The sequence below is a fragment of the Mesoplodon mirus genome, assembly GCF_964341445.2.
Source record: "Mesoplodon mirus genome assembly, chromosome: 9".
Taxonomy (NCBI): domain Eukaryota; kingdom Metazoa; phylum Chordata; class Mammalia; order Artiodactyla; family Ziphiidae; genus Mesoplodon; species Mesoplodon mirus.
Window position 1 is genome coordinate 58,816,464 of NC_138985.1, and position 21,796 is coordinate 58,838,259.

At 36.1% G+C, this 21,796-nt stretch overlaps 1 protein-coding gene across 4 annotated transcripts in view; it reads left to right on the top strand.

The window, feature by feature from the left end:
• The window catches only part of SAMD9 (sterile alpha motif domain containing 9), a 49,809-nt gene that overhangs the window by 20,914 nt on the left and 7,099 nt on the right, over positions 1-21,796 (top strand). For 2 of the 4 annotated variants that reach the window (XM_082633010.1, XM_082633011.1), the window contains 2 exons: positions 5,471-5,566; positions 14,744-15,009. The gene's annotated coding sequence lies outside the window, so the exon portion shown is untranslated. Of the gene's footprint in view, positions 1-4,870; positions 5,567-14,743; positions 15,010-21,796 lie in introns of those variants that run through there. The other 2 variants (XM_082633009.1, XM_082633012.1) reach the window with 2 other exon arrangements.

The following is a 21,796-nucleotide window of genomic DNA, read 5'->3' on the forward strand; positions in this document are numbered from 1 at the left end:
CTTCCCTGGTGGCGCAGTGGTTGAGAGTCCGCCTGCCGATGCAGGGGACGCGGGTTCGTGCCCCGGTCTGGGAAGATCCCATACGCCGCGGAGCGGCTGGGCCTGTGAGCCATGGCCACTAAGCCTGCGCGTCCAGAACCTGTGCTCCGCAACGGGAGAGGCCACAACAGTGAGAGGCCCACGTACCGCAAAAAAAAAAAAAAGAAATGCACGCCCAACGTGGAATTTTAAATCATGTAAATAGTATTTTAAGTTACCAAAAAGACTCTTAGCAAAGAGATATGTAACAAGAGGCAAGAAAAAAAAAATTTTTTTGGCTGCACCACGCGGCTTGCAGGATCTTAGTTCCCTGACCAGAGATCGAACCCAGGCCCCGGCAGTGAAAGCACCGAGTCCTAACCACTGGACCTCCAGGGAATTCCCAGGAAGAAATTTTTAAAGAAACGTCAAAGGTCAAAGGTCTCTGCTTAAAGCTGAGTAACCCTTCGGTAAATAAAGCATACCTGTATGCTCTGAGTTTAACCAATTTTTTTTTTTTATTATGTGGAATAGAGACTCTGTTGTCCAAACATGCCTAGTCCCTGTGGGAAAATTGGGCCTTCCAGGTGGACAGGTGGCAATGTGTTATCTTTTGCTCATAGGATATAAGCCAGTTCCTGAATGGAGCCAGCTCTTCAAGGAGCTTCATGTGTCCAAAAGACTGAAGATGTGTATTGGGTATAAATAGCCACAGGAATATTCAATTTGTTCTTACAGTCTTAGAAAAGTGGAAAGTAGCATTCAAATGAGTCATGGCATACAATTTATAAGTCCATCCAGAAAGAAAAAATTAGTAATAGTTAGAGAGTTAATAGGAAATATCCATGTGGTCTGCGGTTATTTAAAAGATATCCATTGTGTGCGAAGGAGCAAGAACTGCCTAGTAGGATACATTATCCATATGTGACCCTTATAATGTCACTTTACTTTGTTCTTTCAACCAATTGTATTAAATTTCCATCTGCCTGCTCAATATGTATAAAGCAGATTCGCTTTGCTGGCTCATCTTGGAAGTCCTGAAATGATGTTCATTACAGCTATTGTAAAAATATAAACATTGACTAATGAGTGCCACATCTGACCACTCCTAAGATGATGAGAACATATTAGACAGTTCTGACATCAGGCCAGATATCATGGGTACTAATTAAAGTAAACCCCTTTTACTCACAGGTGTTGTGGGGTAAAATTGTGATGTCTGGCAGCCTCAGACTTTTGATACGGATGTGCCAAGTATCATTATTTCTTTATCCCTAAATTTGCCAGGTGAGATTACACCAGTTCCTTATTTCACTTTGACTGATAGAGTCGCCTGATACAAAGACTCACCATGCCTTAAAGAGTATTGCTTCTGGTACCAGTTTGGACAAAGCCTTAACAGTTTTTTATAAAGTTAAACACGCACCTATTTGATCCAGCAATTCCTTGCCAGGGTTATTTACCTAAGAGAAATGAAGATATGTGTCTGCACAAGACTTGTACAGAAATAGTCATAACAGCTTTCTGTGTGACTGCCAAAAATGGAAATAACTCAAATGTCTATTTAAGGACATTAGATAAGTGTGGTATGTTAATAAAACAGAACACTATTCAGCAATAAAAAGAAACAAACTATAGACACATACAACATTTAGACCAATCACAATGACATCACGTTGAATAAAAGAAACCAGTCACTGAGGAGTATATTCTATATGATTCCAGTATCTCAACACTTAGATCAGGTAAAGCTAATCTATGGTGAAAAAAAAAATCAGCAGAGTGGTTTCCTCTGGAGGGGGTTAGGAGTAACTGAGAAGGGACATGGGGTAACAGAAATGTCCTATATCTAGATTGGGGTGGTTTGTCAAAATTTTACATTTAATATATGTGCACTCCAGTTTTACCTCAAGAGTAGCAGAATGTAAAAAAGAATAGCAGAAAGCTAATAGCTTTGAAGCTGAGTGATGACTACAAGGGGATTCATTATGCTGTCCTGTTTACTTTGTTTGTATTTAAAATTTTCCAAAAAAATTATGCCATAAAAGTCTATTTCGTGATGTGGGGAAACAGAAGCTATATTTTGCTAAGTAGAAGAACAAAACATTATAAGGCATATGCTTCTACTATTGGGCAAATATTTATCTGAGAGATTATCTATAAAGGACCGAGAGATTGTATACCAAAAATGTTCATAACTATGAATGAGGGATGGGATTCAGGTAGAGCTTGTTTTTCTTCTTTTTTCTAGTTGTTTCTGATGTTTTTAATTGAATACATATTAGCTTTTTAACTAGAAAAATATACTATAAATATTACTTTCTTAAAAATGACCAATAATAACAACCAAAAAAAAAAAAGACTCAGTCCTAATTACTCTGAATCAATAACAACAAGGGAAATGTGCTCCGGACACTTGCAAAAATCCTGTCTCATGGACTAAGAGGCTTCTTGGTATTATAATATGGCAATACTTCCTTCATCTGAGAGAAAGAGGAACATGATTGAATGTAAAACTTTTGGTGGTTCTGTTCCTTTGATAAATTTTATAAAAAAGAAGGAGAATGGAATGAAAGCATGAGATATTCTACAGAGTGTTTCTAGATCATGACACATTTTTCTGTGCTTGCTACATTATAATAATTTTATTAGAGTATAAGGACCCCAAATGAGTTAAAAGAGAAACATTGATCAGATAGTATCCAGGGAGCTTAACTTTGAGCACACTTCTCTTAAGAAAGGGATCCTCACTCTTTGGATTATTGAAATAATTTAAATGAAAGAGTTTAAAAGAAGACCTGGAAAAGAGAAGGAACTTCCCCTGATCTTCACCAGAGAATTCCTCTCAAATATAGGACGTGTCCTCTAGTGAGACAGCCCACATCCCAGGATTATTCAGAGGCTTACTTGAAGGAGAGGGCTGATGGGTGAAGAACCAGACTGAGATCCTAGAGCGCAGGAGGAGAGGGGGAGCTAGGCAACATCAGAATTCACCAGCAGAATCCATCCCCTTAGGTGGAAAGGGATAACTGGTTTCCCTTTTCTATAGGACTGTTTCAGGAAACAGTTGGCCCAAGAAGTTCGTATGCAATAGCAGGACTGAACCAACATGGTGGGTGAAGTAATGAGGAATCCAGGCAAACAATATATGCAAGTCTAGATCATGCATTCTCAACTGGGACACTATCACCTCCAAGGAAATAAAAATCCGTTCTTGGAAGCAAAAAAAAAAAAAAAAAAAACCTTTCTTTAAAATAGACTTTATTTTTTTAGAGCAGTTTTAAGTTCATAGCAAAATTGAGAGGAAGGTACAGAGATTTCCCATATACCCTCTGGGGGAGAGGGTATATATTTTCAGAACGTTCAAAGTTAATCTCCCTCACTATCAACATCCCTCACCAGAGTAGCTCATCTGTTACAACTGATGAACCTACACTAACACATCATCACCCAAACTCCATAGTTCACATTATAGTTCACCCTTGGTGTTGTATCTTCTATGGGTTTTGGCAAATACATATATAATGGCATAAATCCGCCATTATAGTGTCATATAGAATAATTTCATTATCTTAAAAATCCTCTATGCCCCACCAATTCATCCTTACCTCCTCCCTAACTCCTGGCAACCACTGATCCTTTTGCTGTCTCCAAAGTTTTGCCTTTCCCAGAATATCATATAGTTGGAATCATATAGTATGTAGCCTTTTCAGATTGACTTCTTTCACTAAGCAATATGCATTTAATATTCCTCCACGTCTTTTTATGGCTTGACAGCTCAATTCTTTCTGGCACTGAATAAAGATTCCATTGTCTGGATATACCAGTTTATTTATCCATTCACCTACTGAAGGACATCTTAGTTGCTTCCAAGCTTTGGCATTTATGAATAAAGCTGCTATAAGCTTCTTTGTGCAGGTTTTTGGTGTGGATATAAATTTTCAACTCCTTTGGGTAAATACCAAGGAGTGTGATTGCCAGATCATACGGTAAGAGTAGGTTTGCTTTTGTAAGAAACCACCAAACTGTCTTCAAAAGTGGCTGTACCATTTTGCATTCCCCCAGCAATAAATGAGTGTTTCTGTTGCTCCATATCCTCACCAGCCCTTGGTGGAGTCAGTATTCTGGATTTTGGCCATTCTGATGGGTGTGTATTGGTATCTCATTGTTTTAAGTTGCAATTCCCTAATGGCATATGATGCTCTTTTTTATGTATAAAGCACAGATATACATAAACAGATATACAGCATATCTGTAGTATTACAGTTTCAAGGGAGGGGACAACTAGGTTAAAATTCCCCTCCTTAAGTGGTAAATAGTCTAATAAAGAAATGGAAAAGCACTGTCTGGGTGGTCAGAGAGGCAGCGTGAGGAGGGCGACACAGGCTAGAAGAGAAAGGTTGCTCATGCTGAAGACCTGGAACCTGGCCTCACAGGGAATGTGAGCAATGAGATAAGCTAGGGGAATAAGACTGCTCTGAGATAGCAGAAAAGTTAATTTTTATAACCTGTTTGTATTAGGATTCCCCAGAGAAACAGAACCAGTAGTACATATTGGAGAAAGAGAAGGAGGGAGGTGGGGGGAGAGAGAGAGATTATTTAACGTCTCTGCGCCTCAGTTTCTTTAGCTGTAAAATGGAAATAATAATAGCATCTACCTCAGAGGATTGCTGTGAAGAGTAAATAAATTAATATAAAGCACTTGGAACAGTACCTGGTACATAGTATGTGCCCAATAAATGTTTAAAAAACATGAAGCCAGTGTGAATCAACAGTGGAATGTGGAAACCAAAAGCTAACTGAGCACACACAATAAATTTTAACACTTGATATCAATTTTTTAAATGCTAACTATTTTCTTCACTCTCACTCAGGCTGTTCTGTGCCTGTCCCTGAGGCTGACATTAGAAAAGAAAATACCTGCAATGTGGCCACTAGGGGTCCCACCCTGGTCTGCCCTGCAGAACTAACCCAGAGGAATTTAGCATTTATAGGGAGCTCCAAAAAGTCCCCGAAAGCCATTCCTTTACATTATCTTTAGGAAAACAGAGATGGATGGATAGTCCACCCAGGAAGGCCAGTGAAATGCCAACATAAGCTCTTCCCTACCCAAGTTCTGGGCTCTCTGCAGCCCTCAAAACTCAAGCAAAGAACAGATTTTAAACCTTTGGCTTCTAACCAAACACACCAGAAGGTGGAAGAGTAATGGCTTACCAAAAAAAAAAAAAAAAAATCATTTCAGAGAGAAAAGTCACTTCAGTAAATTCAGATCTAGGAAAACGAAACTGAAATCAATTCTGCAGGCTTCCTCCTCCCCCACCTTCCAGTTTCGGCACACCCATTACTGAGAAACACTGTCCTTTCTGAGCCGATCAGAGTTCAGATTGAAGTGGAAGCAGAGGAGAAGCTTTCATAAAAACTGGAGTGAAAAAAGTATTTTTCTCTAACATAGTAGGAAGAAGAAAACACAGATGTTTGAATGTTTTCTACACCGAAATACATGGTTTTTCCCTCGTTTATGTAGAAGAACTTCGCAAGAAAAATCTGGGTAAGTACAATATCTGCTATTTATAGTATTATTACTCTCTGTAGCAGCATTTTATTGACTAGGAAGGAATCTACTTCTCAATTAGAAAATTGAAATATACTCCAAAAATAATATTTTAAGCCTAAAAATATTTTAAGCCTAGACTGTTCATTGCTGTGACAGAGTCTGCTTTATATTAGTTGAGGAAGGAGTCACAACATTCCATAAAAGATGCAGTGGAAAACTAGAGGCACTTTTATTGATGAAATCCCCTAAGGCGTTAGGAGCATCTTCAGAAAGAACATATAATGAAATTTTAAAGATGTACTTTACATTAATCAAAGATCCCTTCCACCATCTACTCTAAGGAGTTGCCAGAAAATAAAATTCCCTGATAACTTCTCAGATATTAGTGTCAAATTATATGTATAAGACACAGACAGACAGACAGAGACAGAGACAGTGATAGAGATGAAGACAGACTACTACAGGAAGTACTTGAAATTATGACAGCTTTCTTATTTCTTCCTAAAAATCCTGGGTTTACGTCTGGTTTCCCCCAAAGTAAGGAACAAGGTAATACAAAGAGTTGGGGGAAATACAGTTTAGATTAAAGGCCTGCTCTTCAACTTCCTTTAGTAAAGCTAACAAGCCCTACAGTTAACCCTACAGTTCATAAATATATGTGGGTTTGATCAATCATGTAACAAATTATGTTTCCATTTTTTATGGGGTTGCTAAGAAGCTCAGAATGAAATTTTCAGGCCAATTCTAGTAAAGTATATAGAATTGAAAAGTTATTTTAGGCACTAACTTTACTCCATGGCTTCACCTTCTTTCCTCTTCTACCCATATTTAGCCTTCTCCCTGATTATTTTTCTGACTTTTTAATTTCTTTCTTCCAGTTTATTAAGATATAACTGACATATCTTATATGTCATATAAGTTTAAGGTATATAGCATAATGATTTGACTTACATGCCTCATGAAATGATGAGCACAATGAGTTTAGTGACATCCATCATCTCATGTAGATACAAAATAAAAGAAAAAGAAAACAATACTTTTTCCTTGTGATGAAAACTCTCAGGATTTACTCTCTAAACATCTTTCATATATAACATACAACAGTGTTAATTATATTAATCATGTTGTACATCACATCCCTAGTACTTATTTATCTTATAACTGGAAGTTTGTACCTTTTGACCACCTTCAAGCCACTTTATCCATCTCCTCTGGTAACCAGAAATCTTATCTCTTTTTCTATGAGTTTGTTTTTGAAGTATAATTAGTTCCTGGTACACATCATAGTGATTCAATATTTCTATACATTACAAAATGATCACCACTGTAAATCTAGTCAGCAAAGATATTACTATTGATATTATTATTGACTATATTCCCCACACTATGCATTTCATGCCCAACACATTTATTTTGTAACTGGAAGTTTGTACTGCTTAATCTTCCTAACCTATTTCACTCATCCTCCCACCCCTCTCCCATATGACAACCACCCATCTGTTCTCTGTATATATGACTCTGTTTCTGTTTTCTTATTTTTGTTCATTTGTTTTGTTTTATAGACTCCACCTGTAAGTGAAATCATATGGTCCTTGTCTGACTTATTTCACTTAGCATAGTACCCTCTAGGTCTATCCATGTTGTCCCAAATGGCAAGATTTCATTCATTTTTGTGGCTGAGTAATAGTCCATTGTGTGTATGTGTATGTATGTACATACCATATCATCTTTATACATTTATCTGTTGATGGACACTTACGTTGCTTTCATGTCTTGGCTATTGAATATAATGCTGCAATGAACATAGGAGTGATTATCTTTTCAAATTAGTGTTTTTGTTTTCTTTGGAAAAATACCCAGAAGTGGAATTGCTAGATAATATGGTAGTTCTATTTTTAATTTTTTAAGGAACCTCCATACTGTTTTCCACAGTGTGTGTACCAATTTACATACCCACCAGTAGTGTACAAGGGTTCCCTTTTCTCCACATCCTCTTCAATACTTGTTTCTTTTTCATAATAGCTGTCCTAATTGGTGTGAGGTGTTATCTCATTGTGGCTTTGATTTGCATTTGCCTGATGATTAGTGATGTTGAGCATCTTTTCATCTGTCTGTTGACCATCTGTATGTCTTTGGGAAAATGTCTATTAAGGTCCTCTGCTATTTTTTATTTGGGTTGCTTGTTTTTTGATATTGAGTTGTATGAGTTCTTTGTATATTTTGGATATTAACCCCTTATCATATATGTCATTTGCAAATATCTTCTCGTATTTAGTAGGCAGACTTTTTGTTTTATTGATGGTTTCCTTCACTCTACAGAAGTGTTTTAATTTGATTCTCATTTGTTTATTTTTGCTTTTGTTACACTTGCCTGAGGAGGCATATCCAGAAAAATATTACTAAGACTGAAGTCAAAGAGAGTATTGCCTATGTTTTCTTCTAGGAGTTTTATGGTTTCAGGTCTTTCATATATGTCCTTAATACATTTCAAATTTATTTTTATATATGGTGTGAGAAAGTAGTCCAATTTTATTCTTTTGCATGGAGCTGTCCAGTTTTCCCTACACCATTTATTGAGAAGGCTATCTTTTCCCCATTGTATATTCTTGTTTCCTTTGTTGTAGATTAATTGGCCATATAAGCATGGGTTCTTCTCTGGGTTCTCTCTGTTCCATTGATCTATATGTCTATTTCTTTGCCAGTACCATACTGTTTTGATTACTATAGCTTTGTAGTATAGTTTGAAATCAGGGAGCATGATACCTCCAGGTTTGTTCTTCTTTCTCAAGATTGTTTTGGCTATACAGGGTCTTTCATGGTTCCACACAAATATTAGAATTATTTGTTCTAGTTTTGTGAAAAATGCTATTGGTATTTTGATAGGGATTGCATTGAATCTGTATATTGCCTTGGGTAGTATGATTATTTTAAAAATATTAATTCTTTCAGTACATGACCACAATATATTTTTCCATCTGTTTTTGTTTTATCAGTGTCATATAGTTTCCAGTGTACAGGTCTTTTACCTCAGATTTATTCCTAGGTATTTATTATTTTTGATGCAATTGTAAATGAGATTGTTATCCTAATTTCTCTTTCTGATAGTTCATTGTTAGTGTATAGAAACACAACAGATTTCTGTATATTAATTTTATATCCTGCAACTTTACTGAATTCATTTATTAGTTCTAATAGTTTTTTGGTGGCATTTTAGGATCTTCTATATGTAGTATTATGTTATCTGCAAACAAGGACAGTTTTACTTCTTCCTACCCAATTTGGATGACTTTTATTTCTTTTTCTTGTCTAACTGCTGTCACTAGGACTTCCAATACTATGTTGAATGAAAGTAGCAAGAGTGGGCATTCTTGTCTTGTTCCTGATCTTAGAGGAAATGCTTTCAGCTTTTCACTACTGAGTATGATGTTGACTGTAGGTTTGTCATATATGGCTTTTATTATGTTGAGGTATGTTCCCTCTGTACCCACTGTGTTGAGAGTTTTTATCATAAATCGATTGTCAGAAGCTTTTTCTGAATGTATTGAGTTGATCATATCATTTTTATTCTTAAATTTGTTAATGTGGTCTATCACATTGATTGATTTACAGATATTGAACCATTCTTTCATCACTGGGATAAATCCCACTTGATCATGGTGTATGATCCTTTCAAAATATTAGTGAATTTGCTTTGCTAATATTTTGTTGAGCATTTTTGCATCTATGTTCCTTGGTAATATGGGCCTGTAGTTTTTCTTTTGTTGTGGTATCTGCCTGATTTGTTATCAGGGTGATGCTGGCCTCATAATTCAGAAGCATTCCTTCCTCATCAATTTTTTGGAAGAGTTTGAGAAAGATAGGCATTAACTCTTCTCTAAATGTTTGATAGAAGTCACCTGTGAAGCCGTCTGATCCTGGGCTTTTGTTGTGAGGGTTTTTTTTTTATTACTGATTCAATTTCATTACTGGTAATCAGTCTGTCCATATTTTTTCATTTCTTCCTGATTCAGTCTTGGGAGATGGTATGTTTCTAGGAATTTATATATTTCTTCTAGGTTGTTCATTTTATTGGCATATAATTGTAGTAATCTCTTATGTGGTATGTTTCTAGGACTTTATACATTTCTTCCAGGTTGTTCATTTTATTGGCATATAATTGTAGTAATCTCTTATGTGGTATGTTTCTAGGACTTTATACATTTCTTCCAGGTTGTTCATTTTATTGGCATATAATTGTAGTAATCTCTTATGTGGTATGTTTCTAGGACTTTATACATTTCTTCTAGGTTGTTCATTTTATTGACATATAATTGTAGTAATCTCTTATGATCTTTTATATTTCTGTGCTGTTGGTTGTAACTTCTTCTTTTTCATTCTGGTTTTATATATTTGAGTTATCTTTTATTCTTGATGAGTCTGGCTAAAGGTTTATCTATTTTGTTTATCTTTTCAAAGAACCAGCTCCTAGCTTTATTGATCTTTTCTATTGTTTTTTTAGTCTCTATTTCATTTATTTCTGCTCTGATCTTAATGATTTTTTCCTTCTATTAACTTTGGGTTTTGTTTGTTCTTTTTCTAGTTCCTTTAGGTCTAAGGATATGTTGTTCATTTGAGACTTTCCTTGTTTCCTGATGTAGGCTTGTATTCTATAAACTTCCCTCTTAGAACTGCATTTGCTGCATCTCATAGATTTTGGATTGTTGAGTTTCCATTTTAATTTGTCTCCAGGTATTTTTTATTTCCTCTTTGATTTCTTCAGTGATCCATTGGATGTTTAGGAGCATATTGTTTACCTACCACCTGTTTGTGTTTCTGCAGTTTTCATCTTGTAGTTGATTTCTAGTTTCAGAATGTTGTAGTCAACAAGATGATTGACATGATTTCAGTCTTCTTAAATTTATGTAGACTTCTTTTGTGGCATGACATGTAATCTATCCTTGGTAATGTTTTATGTGCACTTGAAAGGCATGTGTATTCTGCTGCTATAAGATGAAATGTTATATATATATATAAAGTCCACCTCACTTAACGTGTTGTTCAAGACCAGTGTTTCTTTATTGATAGTCTGTCTGGATAATGCGTCCACTGATATAAGTGGGATGTTAAAAGTCCCATACTATTATTGTGTTAGTAACAATTTCTTTCTTTATGTTTGTTAATATTTGCTGTATGTATTTACATGCTCCTATGTTGGGTGCATATATATTTGCAACTATTATATCTTTTTGTTGGATTGATCCCTTTATCTTTTTTTTTTTTTTTTTTTGTGGTACGTGGGCCCCTCACCACTGTGGCCTCTCTTGCTGTGGAGCACAGGCTCCGGACGCACAGGCCCAGCGGCCATGGCTCATGGGCCCAGCCACTCCGCGGCATGTGGGATCTTCCCGGACTGGGGCACGAACCAGTGTCCCCTTCGTCGGCAGGCGGACTCTCAACCACTGCACCACCAGGGAAGCCCCCCTTTATCTTTATATAATGTTCTTTTTTGTCTTTTCTTACAGTCTTTCTTTTAATGTCTATTTTGTCTGATATAAGTATTGCTACTCCAGCTTTTTTTTGTTTCTATTTCCATGGAATACCATTTTCCTCCCCCTCACTTTCAGTCTGCCCATCCCCCTTCCCCACTCCAGCACCTGGTAGCCACTGTTCTCTGATTTCAACTTTGGGATTGGTGGGGGGCGGCGGGGGGGAGTTGTTTTTTACATTCCACATATAAATGAGATCATACGGTATTTGTCTTTCTCTTTCTGGCTTATTTCACTTAACATAATGTCCTTCAGTTTCATCTATGTTGTCACAAATGGAAGGATTTCCTTCTTTCTCGTGGCTGAATACTGTGTGTGTGTGTGTGTGTGTGTGTGTGTATCACACTTCCTTATCCATTCATCCATTGACAGACACTTAGGTTGTTTCTTTATCTTGGCTATTGTAAATAATGCTACAATAAACATGGGAGTGCAGCTATCTCGTCAAGATACCTATTTCATTTCCTTCTGACATATAGTCAGAAGTGAGATTGCTGAATCATGTAGTAATTCTGTTTTTAAGTTTTTGAGGAATCTCCATACAGTTTTCCATAATGGCTGTACCAATTTTCATCCCCAGTAACAGTCTACAAGGGTTCTGTTTTCTCCGCATCCTCACCAACTCTTGTTATCTGTTTTATTTTGGATAAACACCTTCTAACAAGTGTGAGGTGATAATCTCATTTTGGTTTTAATTTGTATTTCCCTGATGATCAGTGATGTTAAACACTTTTTCCTATATCTGTTGGCCATTTGTGTGTCTTCTTTTGAGAAATGTCTATCCAGGTCCTTTGCTTATTTTTCAAATAAGTTTATTTATTTTCTTGCTATTGAGTAGTTTGAGTTCCGCATGTATTTTAGATGTTAACTCCTTATTAGATATGGTTTGCCAATATTTTCTCTCATTCCATAGGTTGCCTTTTCATTTTGTGGATTGTTCTTTTGCTGTGCAGAAGCTTTTTAGTTTGATGCAATCCCATTTATCTATGTTTTCTTTTACTGCATGTGCTTTTGGGGTCATATCCAAAAATCATTGCTCAGACCAATGTCAAGAAGCTTTTTCTCTATGTTTTCATCTATAGTTTTTTGGTTTCAGGTCTTAGATTTAAGTCTTTAATCAAGTTTGAGTGGATTTTTGTATATGGAGTGAAATAAGGGTCCAATTTCATTCTTCTGTTTATGGAAAATCAGTTTTCCCCAAATTATCTAAAGAAGAAACTGTCCTTTTCCCATTGTGTGTTCTTAACACCTTTGTTGAAGATCAATTGATCATTAACCTGTGGATTTATTTCTGGACTCTCTATTCTATTCCATTGGTCTATTTGTCTGTTTTTATGCCAGTACTATGCTGTTTGAACTATAGCTTTATAGTATATTTTGAAATAAGGTAGTGTGAGGCCTCCAACTTTGTTTTTTCTACTCAAGGTTGCTTTAGTTATTCATGGTCTTTTGTAGTTCCATATGAATTTTATGCCTATTTTATCTATTTCTGTGAAAAATGTCATTGGAATTTTGATAGATATTGCATTGAATCTCTAGATTGATTTGGGCAGTATGGACATTTTAATAATATTCTTCCAATGCATGAACACAGGATACCTTTCCGTTTATTTGTATCTTCTTCAATTTCTTTCATCAATGTTTTATAGTGTTCAGTGTACAGATCTTTCTCCTACTTGTTTAAATGTATTCCTGAATAGTTTTTATGCTATTGTTAAGTGAGACCGTTTTCTTAATTTTTTTTCAGATAGTTTACTGTTAGTGTATAGAAATGCAACTTTTTAATATTGATTTTTTTTTTTTTTTTTTTTTTTGCGGAACACAGGCCTCTCACTGTTGTGGCCTCTCCCGTTGCGGAGCACAGGCTCCAGACGCGCAGGCTCAGCAGCCTTGGCTCACGGGCCCAGCCACTCCACAGCATGTGGGATCTTCCCGGACCAGGGCATGAACCTGTGTCCCCTGCATTGGCAGGCGGACTCTCAACCACTGCACCACCAGGGAAGCCCTTTAATATTGATTTTTTTTGTATCCTGTACCTTTACCTAATTTATTTATTAGGTCTAACAGTTTTTTGGGGGGTTTTTTTTGGTGGTGGTGTCTAAGGTTTTATGTGTATAATATCATTGCAAACAGACAATTTTACTTCCTCCTTTTCCTTTTTGGAGGGCTTTTATTTCTTTTTCTGCTAATTGATCTGGCTAGAACTTTTAGTTTTATATAGAATAAAAGTTGTGGGAGTGGGAATCCTTGTCTTGTTCTTGATCTGAGAGGAAAAGCATTCAGCTTTTCACTACTGAGTATGATGCTAGCTGTGAGCTTGTCGTATATGGCCTTTATTATGTTTAGGTACATTACTTCTGTACCTAATTTGTTCAAGGTTTTTTGTTTGTTTGTTTGTTTTTTTGCGGTATGCGGGCCTCTCACCACTGTGGCCCCTCCCACTGCGGAGCACAGGCTCCGGACGTGCAGGCTCAGCAGCCATGACTCACGGGCCCAGCCACTCCGTGGCATGTGGGATCCTTCCAGACCGGGGCACGAACCCGTGTCCCCTGCATCAGCAGGCAGACTCTCAACCACTGCGCCACCAGGGAAGCCCCTGTTCAGGGTTTTTGTCATGTAATAGTGTTGAATTTTGTCAAATACTTTTTCTGGATCTATTGAGATGATCATATGATTTTTATCCTTCATTCTTTTTTTTTTTTTTTTTTTTTGTGCTATGTGGGCCTCTCACTGTTGTGGCCTCTCCCGTTGAGGAGCACAGGCTCCGGACGCGCAGGCTTAGTGGCCATGGCTCACGGGCCCAGCCGCTCCGCTGCATGTGGGATCTTCCCGGACCGGGGCACGAACCCGCGTCCCCTGCATCGGCAGGCGGACTCTCAACCACTGCACCACCAGGGAAGCCCTATCCTTCATTCTTTTAATGTGATATATCACATTTATTGATTTGCATATATCAAACAATCCTTGCATCCCAGAGATAAATCACATTTAATTATGGTATAAGATCTTTATAATCCTTATAGTGTTCTGTTGAACTTGGTTTGCTAGTATTTTATTGAGGATTCTTGCATTTATGTTCATCAGTGATATTGATCTGTAACTTTCTTTTTGTTGTACTGTCTTTATCTGGCCTTGGTATCAAGGTTATGCTGGCCTCATAAAATGTGCTTATAAGTGTTCCCTCCTCTTCTATTTTTTGGAAGAGTTTGAGAAGGATTCATATTAATTCTTCTTCAAATATTTGGCAGAATTCACTGGCGAAGTCATGAGGTCTGAGGCTTTTCCATCTTGGGAGGTTTCAGTTACTGATTCAGCCTCCTTACTCATTATTGGTCTGTTCAGATTCTTTATTCATGATTCAGTCTTGGTAGTTTGTATATTTCTAGGAATTTATTTATTTATTCTAGACTGTCCAGTTTGCGGGCATATAAATGTTCATAGTACTATCTTATGATCCTTTGCATTTCTGTAGTATCAGTTGTAACATCTCTCTTTCATTTATAATTTTATTTATTTGAGTCTCTGCTCTTTGTTTCTTAATCTAGCTAAAGGTTCATTAATTTTGTTTACAAAAAACAGCTCTTAGTGGTAAGAGAAGATGGATGCCTTGGTCATTAATTTGGCTGGTCTCCTTTTCTCTCTGCAGTGTTATTTCCTTCATGCCCAGCTGCTCTGAGATACAACTATTTTTAAGAAACTTGGTATCAATGGGAAGGTCTTCTTTTGAAGAAGGTGGAGTAGAAGGACCCTAAGCTCATCTCGTCTCAAGAGCACACCCAAATCACAACAATCCACAAAACAACCATCATTGGAAAAGACCGAAACCTACCAGAAAAGATCCTCTACGACTAAAGACATAAAGAACCACAATAAGACTGGTAGGAGGGGAGGACTAGTGATATAATCACCCAGGTAGGTGACCCACAGACTGGAGAATAATTATATTACAGAGGTTCTCCCACAGGAGTGAGAATTCTGAGACCCATGTCAGGCCCCGCAGCCCGGGGGGTCCAGCACCAGGAAGGGGTGACCTTTTCTATTGTTTTTCTAGTTTCTATTTAATTTATTTCTGCTCTGATTTTATTATTTCATTCCTTCTGTGAACTTTAGGTTGAGTTTGTTCTTGAGGTGTAACATTAGGTTGCTTATTTGAGATCTTTCTTTTTTCTTAAAGTAGACATTTATCACTATTAACTTCTGTCTTAGAACTGTTCTGCATTTCTTAAATTATGGTATGTTGTGTTTCCATTTTTAACAATCTCAAGATATTTTTTGATACCCCTTTTGATTTTTTCTTTGACCTGTTGGTTTTTCAGAAATGTGTCATTTAACTTCCACATATTTATAAATTTTCCAATTTTCCTTCTATTATTGATTTCTCATTTTATATCATTGTGGTCAGAAAAGACATTTGATATGATTTCAAAGTTCTTAAATTTGTTAAGAGTTCTTTTGTGGGCTAATATATGATCTATCCTGGACAGTGTTCCATGTGCACTTTGAAAGACTGTACTCTGTTGCTATTGGATGGACTGTACTGAATGTGTCTGCTAGGTCTATTTGATCTATGGTGTTGTTTAGGCCTGCTGTTTCCTTATTGAATTTCTGTCTGAATGACCTATCCATTGTTAAAACTGGGATATTGAAGTCACCTACTCTTGTTGTATATGTCTATTTCTCCCATTAGTTCTGCTAATATCTGCTATATTTTTAGGTACACTGAAGTACCTAAGTTTGGGTGCATTGTATATTTACAATTGTATATCATCTTGATGAATTGACCCCTTTATCATTATGTAGTAACCTTCTTTGTCACTTTTGACAATTTTTGACTTAAAGTCTATCTTGTCTAATTATAATCACTCCTGCTGTCTTTTGGTTACCATTTGCTTGGAATATGTTTCTCCATCCCTTCACTTTCAGTGCATGTGTGTCCTTAAATCTAAAATGAGTCTCTTGTAGGCAGCATATTACTTTTGGATCTGATTTTTTTAATCCATTCAGCCACATTGTATCCTTTGATTGGATAATTTAATCCTTTTACATTTAAAGTAAATATTGATAGGTAAGGATTTAATATTGCCATATTGTTCATTGTTTTCTGACTGCTTTATAATTCCTTCATTTTCCTTTCTTCCTTTCTTTCTGTCTTCCTTTGTGATTTGATGACCTTTTGTAGTGATATGCTTTGATTCCTTTCTCTTTATTGTTTGTATATCTACTACAGGTTTTTTATTTGCGGTTACAATGAAGTTTACATTATTCATCTTATAGATATAACAGTCTGTTTTACGTTTATAACAACTTAAATTCAACCACATACAAAAACTCCACACTTTAACTTAACTTCTTTCACATTTTATGTTATTAACGTCACAGTTTACATCTTTTATATATGTTGTATCCATTAACACATTATTTTATTTTACCTATAGTTATTTTTAATACTTTTGTGTTTTACTTTTTTTTAAAGATTTTTTTTAATGTGGACCATTTTTAAAGTCTTTATTGAATTTGTTACAATATTGCTTCCGTTTTATGTTTTGGTTTTTTGGCCACAAGGCATGTGATATCCTAGCTCCCCAACCAGAGATTGAACCCACACCCTCTGCATTGGAAGGTGAAGTCTTTAACCACTGGACCGCCAGGGAAGTCCCTATCTTTTATACCAGAGTTAAGAGTGATTTATCTAACACCATTACAGTATTAGAGTGTTCTGAGTTTGACTATGTTCTCACCTTCACTATGTTTCATACTTTCATATTCTTTTCATGTTGTCAGCATACTTTTGTTACAACTCAAAGACCTCCCTTTAGCATTTCTTGTAAGACAGGTCTAGTGGTGAAGAATTCAACTTTTTTGTTTGTTTGTTTGTTTTGGTCTTGGAAAGTCCTTATCTCTCCTTCATTTCTGAAGGACAACTTGTAAGGTTCTTAAGTATTCACGGTTGACAGTTTCAGCACTTTGAATATATCATCCCACTCTCTACTGGCCTATAAGGTTTCTGCTGAGGAATCTGTTGATAGTCTTATGGAGGTTCCTTTGTATGTGGGAATTTTTTTCTCTTGCTGCATTTAAAATTCTTTGTCTTTGATTTTAGGTAGTTTAATTATTATGTGTCTTAGAGAAGATCTTTTTGTGTCGAAACTTTTGGGGCACCTATGAGCTTCAGGAACTTGGATGTCCAAATCTCTCCCCACATTTGGGAAATTGACAGCCATGATATCTATAAATAAGCCTTCTGCCCTTTTCTTCCTCTATTCTCCTTGAACTCCAACAATAGTAGATTTTACTGTCAGTGGTATCCCATAATTCACATAGGCTTTTTTCACTCTTTTTCATTCTTTTTTCTTTTTTGCTCCTCTGAATGGAGAATTTCAAATGTACTGTCATCAAGTTCACTGATTCTTTTGCCTAGATGAGTCTGCTTTTGAAGCTTTCTGTTGAATTCATCAATTCATTCACTGTGTTCTGCAACGCTAGGATTTCTGTTTGTTCATTTATATGTTTTTAATGGTTTCTATTTCTTTGCTGAACCTCTCATTTTGTTCATGCATTGTTTTACTAATTTTGTTTAACTATATATCTGTGTTTTCTTGTAGTTCACAGACTTTGTTTATGAAGATTATTCTGAATAATTTGTCAGGTAGTTCATAGATCTTCATTTCTTTAGGGTCATTTATTGGGGCTTTATTAGTTTCCTTTGTTGGTGTCATGTTTCATTGATTATTGGTAATTCTTCTGGCCTTGCTTGTTTCATTGATTATTCATAATTCTTCTGGCCTTGCATTATTGTCTGCACATTTGAAGAAGTAGGCACCTCTTTCAGTCTTTACAGACTGGGCTTAGGCCAGAAAAGCCCTTCACCAGTCAGCTTGTCCAGAGATTGTGGGTGAATTGTCTGGTAGATTCTGAGGATGAGCTTGATCCTCAGGTGGGAAGGTCTGCTGCCTGGGTCAGTGTCTGGGCTGAACTAGTGCTTGGATCTACAGAGGTAGGCTGGCATTTGGGTCCATGGGGTGGACCTCGCCCCTGAAGTGCTGGTGATGGGCCTGGATTCTGATGCCACAGGAGTTGGCCTATAGCCTTGGGGTACAGGTGCTGTCCTGAAGGTTGGGTCCATGAGGTGTAGCCTGACACTGGGGCTGGCCATGTGCCTGGGTCCTCGGGAGCCAACCTGGAGGCTGGGGCAAGCCAGGAGCCTGAGTCTATGGGAACCAATCTGGAGTCTGTGTCCATGGAACCCAACCCAGCACCAGGACAGGCAAAGAGCCTGGGTCTGTGGGAGCTGGCCTTGCACTGGAGTGAGGCAGGAGCCTGGATCTGCAGGAGACTTCTTTGAGCCTGGGGCCTCAGGGACTGGCTTGGCACTGGGGCGAGGCAGGAGTCTTGGTCCATGGGAGCTCACCTGAAGGCTGGGTTTGCAGAGGCTTTGCTAGTAGGGTAATACAAGCTTCATAAAATGAATTGGGAAGTATTCTCTCTTTTACTGTGTTCTAGAAGAGGTTATATAAAATCAGCATTAATTCTTTAAATGTTTGGTAGAATTCTTTAGTGAATCTGTCTTGGCCTGGAAATTTTTCCTTGTAGGGAGATCTTTAAAATAAAAAATCCAGTTTTCTCTAAAGTATGGGACTATTCAAATCATCTGTTTCATACTGAATGGACTGTGGAAATTTGTTTTTTGAGGAATTGTTCTATTTCATTTGAGTTGTCAAATTTGTGTGTGTGAAGTTATTCATACTACTCCCTTCTTCCCTTTTGATGTCTATACAGTTCAAAATTATATCCACTGTTTCACTTCTAATATTGGTAAGTTGTGTCTTCTCTTTTTTATTCTTTGTCAGTTTTGCTAGAGTTTTGTCAATTTTACTGATCTTTCAAGGAAGCAGATTTTGTTTCATTGATTTTCTCCATTGTTTTTTGTTTTCAAATTAATTGATTTCTGCTCTTATCTTTATTTCTTTCCTTCTGCTTGCTTTGGGTTATTTTACTTTTCTTTTTCAAGATTTTCTAAGTTTTTGAAGTAAGATCTTAGATTATTAATTTGAGACTTTTTTCTCTAATGTATGCATTTATTGCAACAATTTTTTCAATACTGCTTTAACCATGTACCACAAATTTTGGTATGTTGTATTTTCATTTTCATTCACTGCAATGTATTTTTTTTATTTCACTTGAGACTTTTCTTTGGCCCATGAATTATTTAGGAGTGTAGTTTTAGTGTTTAGTGAGTTTCCTCTTATCTTTCTGTTATCAGTTCCTAATAAGATTCCATTGTGGTTGGCAAACATATTCTGTATGATTTCAATTATTTTAAATTTGTTGAAGCTTGTTTTATCATTTAGGTTATGGTCTATCTTGGACACTTAAAAAGAAAGATTTCCTGCTGTTGTTGAATGGAGTGTTCTATAAATGTGGTTTGGTACCTGTTGGTTGATGGTGTTGAGTTCTTCTGTAACCTCACTAACATTCTGTCTAATTTTTCTTTCAATTATAGAGAGAAAGGTGTCAAAATATCCAGCTATAAATGTGGATTTGTCTAAAACTGAAAAGTCCTGTCATTATTTGTTTCAAACATTTTGAAACTTTCTTCTTTGGCACATACACTTTTAGGATTGTTATGTCATCTTGTTGAATTGAACATTTTATCATTATGTAATATGCCTTTGTCTCTGGTAATTTTCTTTTCTCTGAAGTCTACTTTATCTGACATTAACATAACCATTCCTGTCTTTATTGATTAATATTTATATTATATATATTTATCCATATTTTTCTTTTCAACCTATTTATATCATTATATTTCAAGTGAGCATCTTATAATATATCCCAACAGGATATAGTTGGGTCATGTTCTTAATCCACTTTACCAATTCTGTCTTTTAACTTCTGTATTTAGGCCATTTATATTTAATGTAATTATTTATGTTAGGACTTATGTTTTTCAATTTTCTATCTTATTTTCCTGATGTCCTGAGGGTTACTTGAAAGTTTTTTTACAATTCCACTTTTATCTAGTGGAATTGAGTGTATCACTTTTGAGTGTATCACTTTGTATGGCTTTTTTATTGATTGCTCTAGATGTTTCATTATACATACATAACTTATGACAGTCCAATAGTGTTTTTTTTTACCAGTTTGAGTGAAGCATAGAAATCTTACTTCCCTTCATATCCCTTTACCCTATCCACATATAATGGTCTTAAATATTTTCACTGCATACATTTAGAACCATATCAGCCAGTGCTTCAAAAATCAAACGTAATTTTGAAAACCAAAGAGGAGAGGTCTATTATATTTACCAATATTTTTGCTTACTGTGTTCTTTTTTCTTCCTAATGTACCAGGATTCCTTCTCTTATTATTTTCTTTCTGTTTAGAAAACTTCCTTTAACCATTCTCTTAACGTAGGTTGTGTAGGTTGTATCATTTTACATTCCCACCAGTAGTGCACAAGGGTTCCTCCAATTTCTCCACATCATCTTCGCTAATACTTGTTATTTTCTGGGGTTTTTAAAAATAGTAGTCATCACAGTAGATGTGAAATGATATATCACTGTGTTTTAGGTTTGTATTTCTCTAATGATTAGTGATGTTGAACATCTTTTTATATGTTTGTTGGTCATTCATATATCATCTTTGGAGAAATGTCTAAATCCTTTGCTCACTTTTAATCTGGTTATTTGTCATGTCATTGAGTTGCAGGAGTTTTCTAAAATATATTTTAGATATTAACCCCTTATCAGATCTATGATTTGAAAATATTGCAAATATTTTCTCCCATTCCATAAGTTGCCTTTTCATTCTGTTCATTGTGTCCTTCAATGCATAGTTTCTAAGTTTGATATAGTCCCACAAAAGGGGCTTAGTTTAAAAAGCAGTACACTTAAAACAATTTCCCACCTCCACTCTTTTCTTTCTCCCCAGCTTATTTTAAATTTGAGCTTCTTAATCTCTACAGGTCAAATAACTGAAAGAAATTTCACCTAGTTCACTTTTTTTAGAAGGCATTAAATCTCCATGGTTTCTGATTGTCATAGTATTGTAATAGAGTAAAATTTCCATCCGTTGTGCATATCTTTGCCTATTTTTGTATTAAGGTAGCTGTAAGGTATATCTTTTATTAACTTAATATGAATGCAGGAGTTACTAACCAAAAAATAATAGCTTTAACTTTAGACCATTGCTCTGGCAGCTTTATGTCTGGACGGGAAGGTAAATCCTAACCTTGATTTTTTATGTACCACTGGTAGGTAATATTCCTATGTATTATTTCATGGAAGTGTGCCTATATAATCTACTTTCCACTATTCTCCAGGCTTATCTTCTCTGTTGATTTGATTTCTCCCATGGTGACTTTATAGGAATGGCTCACGTTATTTGAGCCATTTTTGGATTGTACTTAAAGCTGACTATTATTATCTGGATTCTATTGTGTTTTTTTCTAACCATTGCTATATTTCTGCAACCCAGATGGCCAATAATTTTTCCAAATAGTAGTCTTTCAATCTGAATACCAAATAGTAATGCCATTTGTTACTGCCCAGGAATTAGCTATTATCAAATATTATGTGAAAATTTACATGGATATAATAGTAGCCTCCAAGTTCACTACCCAGCCAGCTATCCCAGAAGTCATGGAACAGAATGGCTCACAGATCAATTTAAGGTATTTGAGACACATCTTTATTAAATC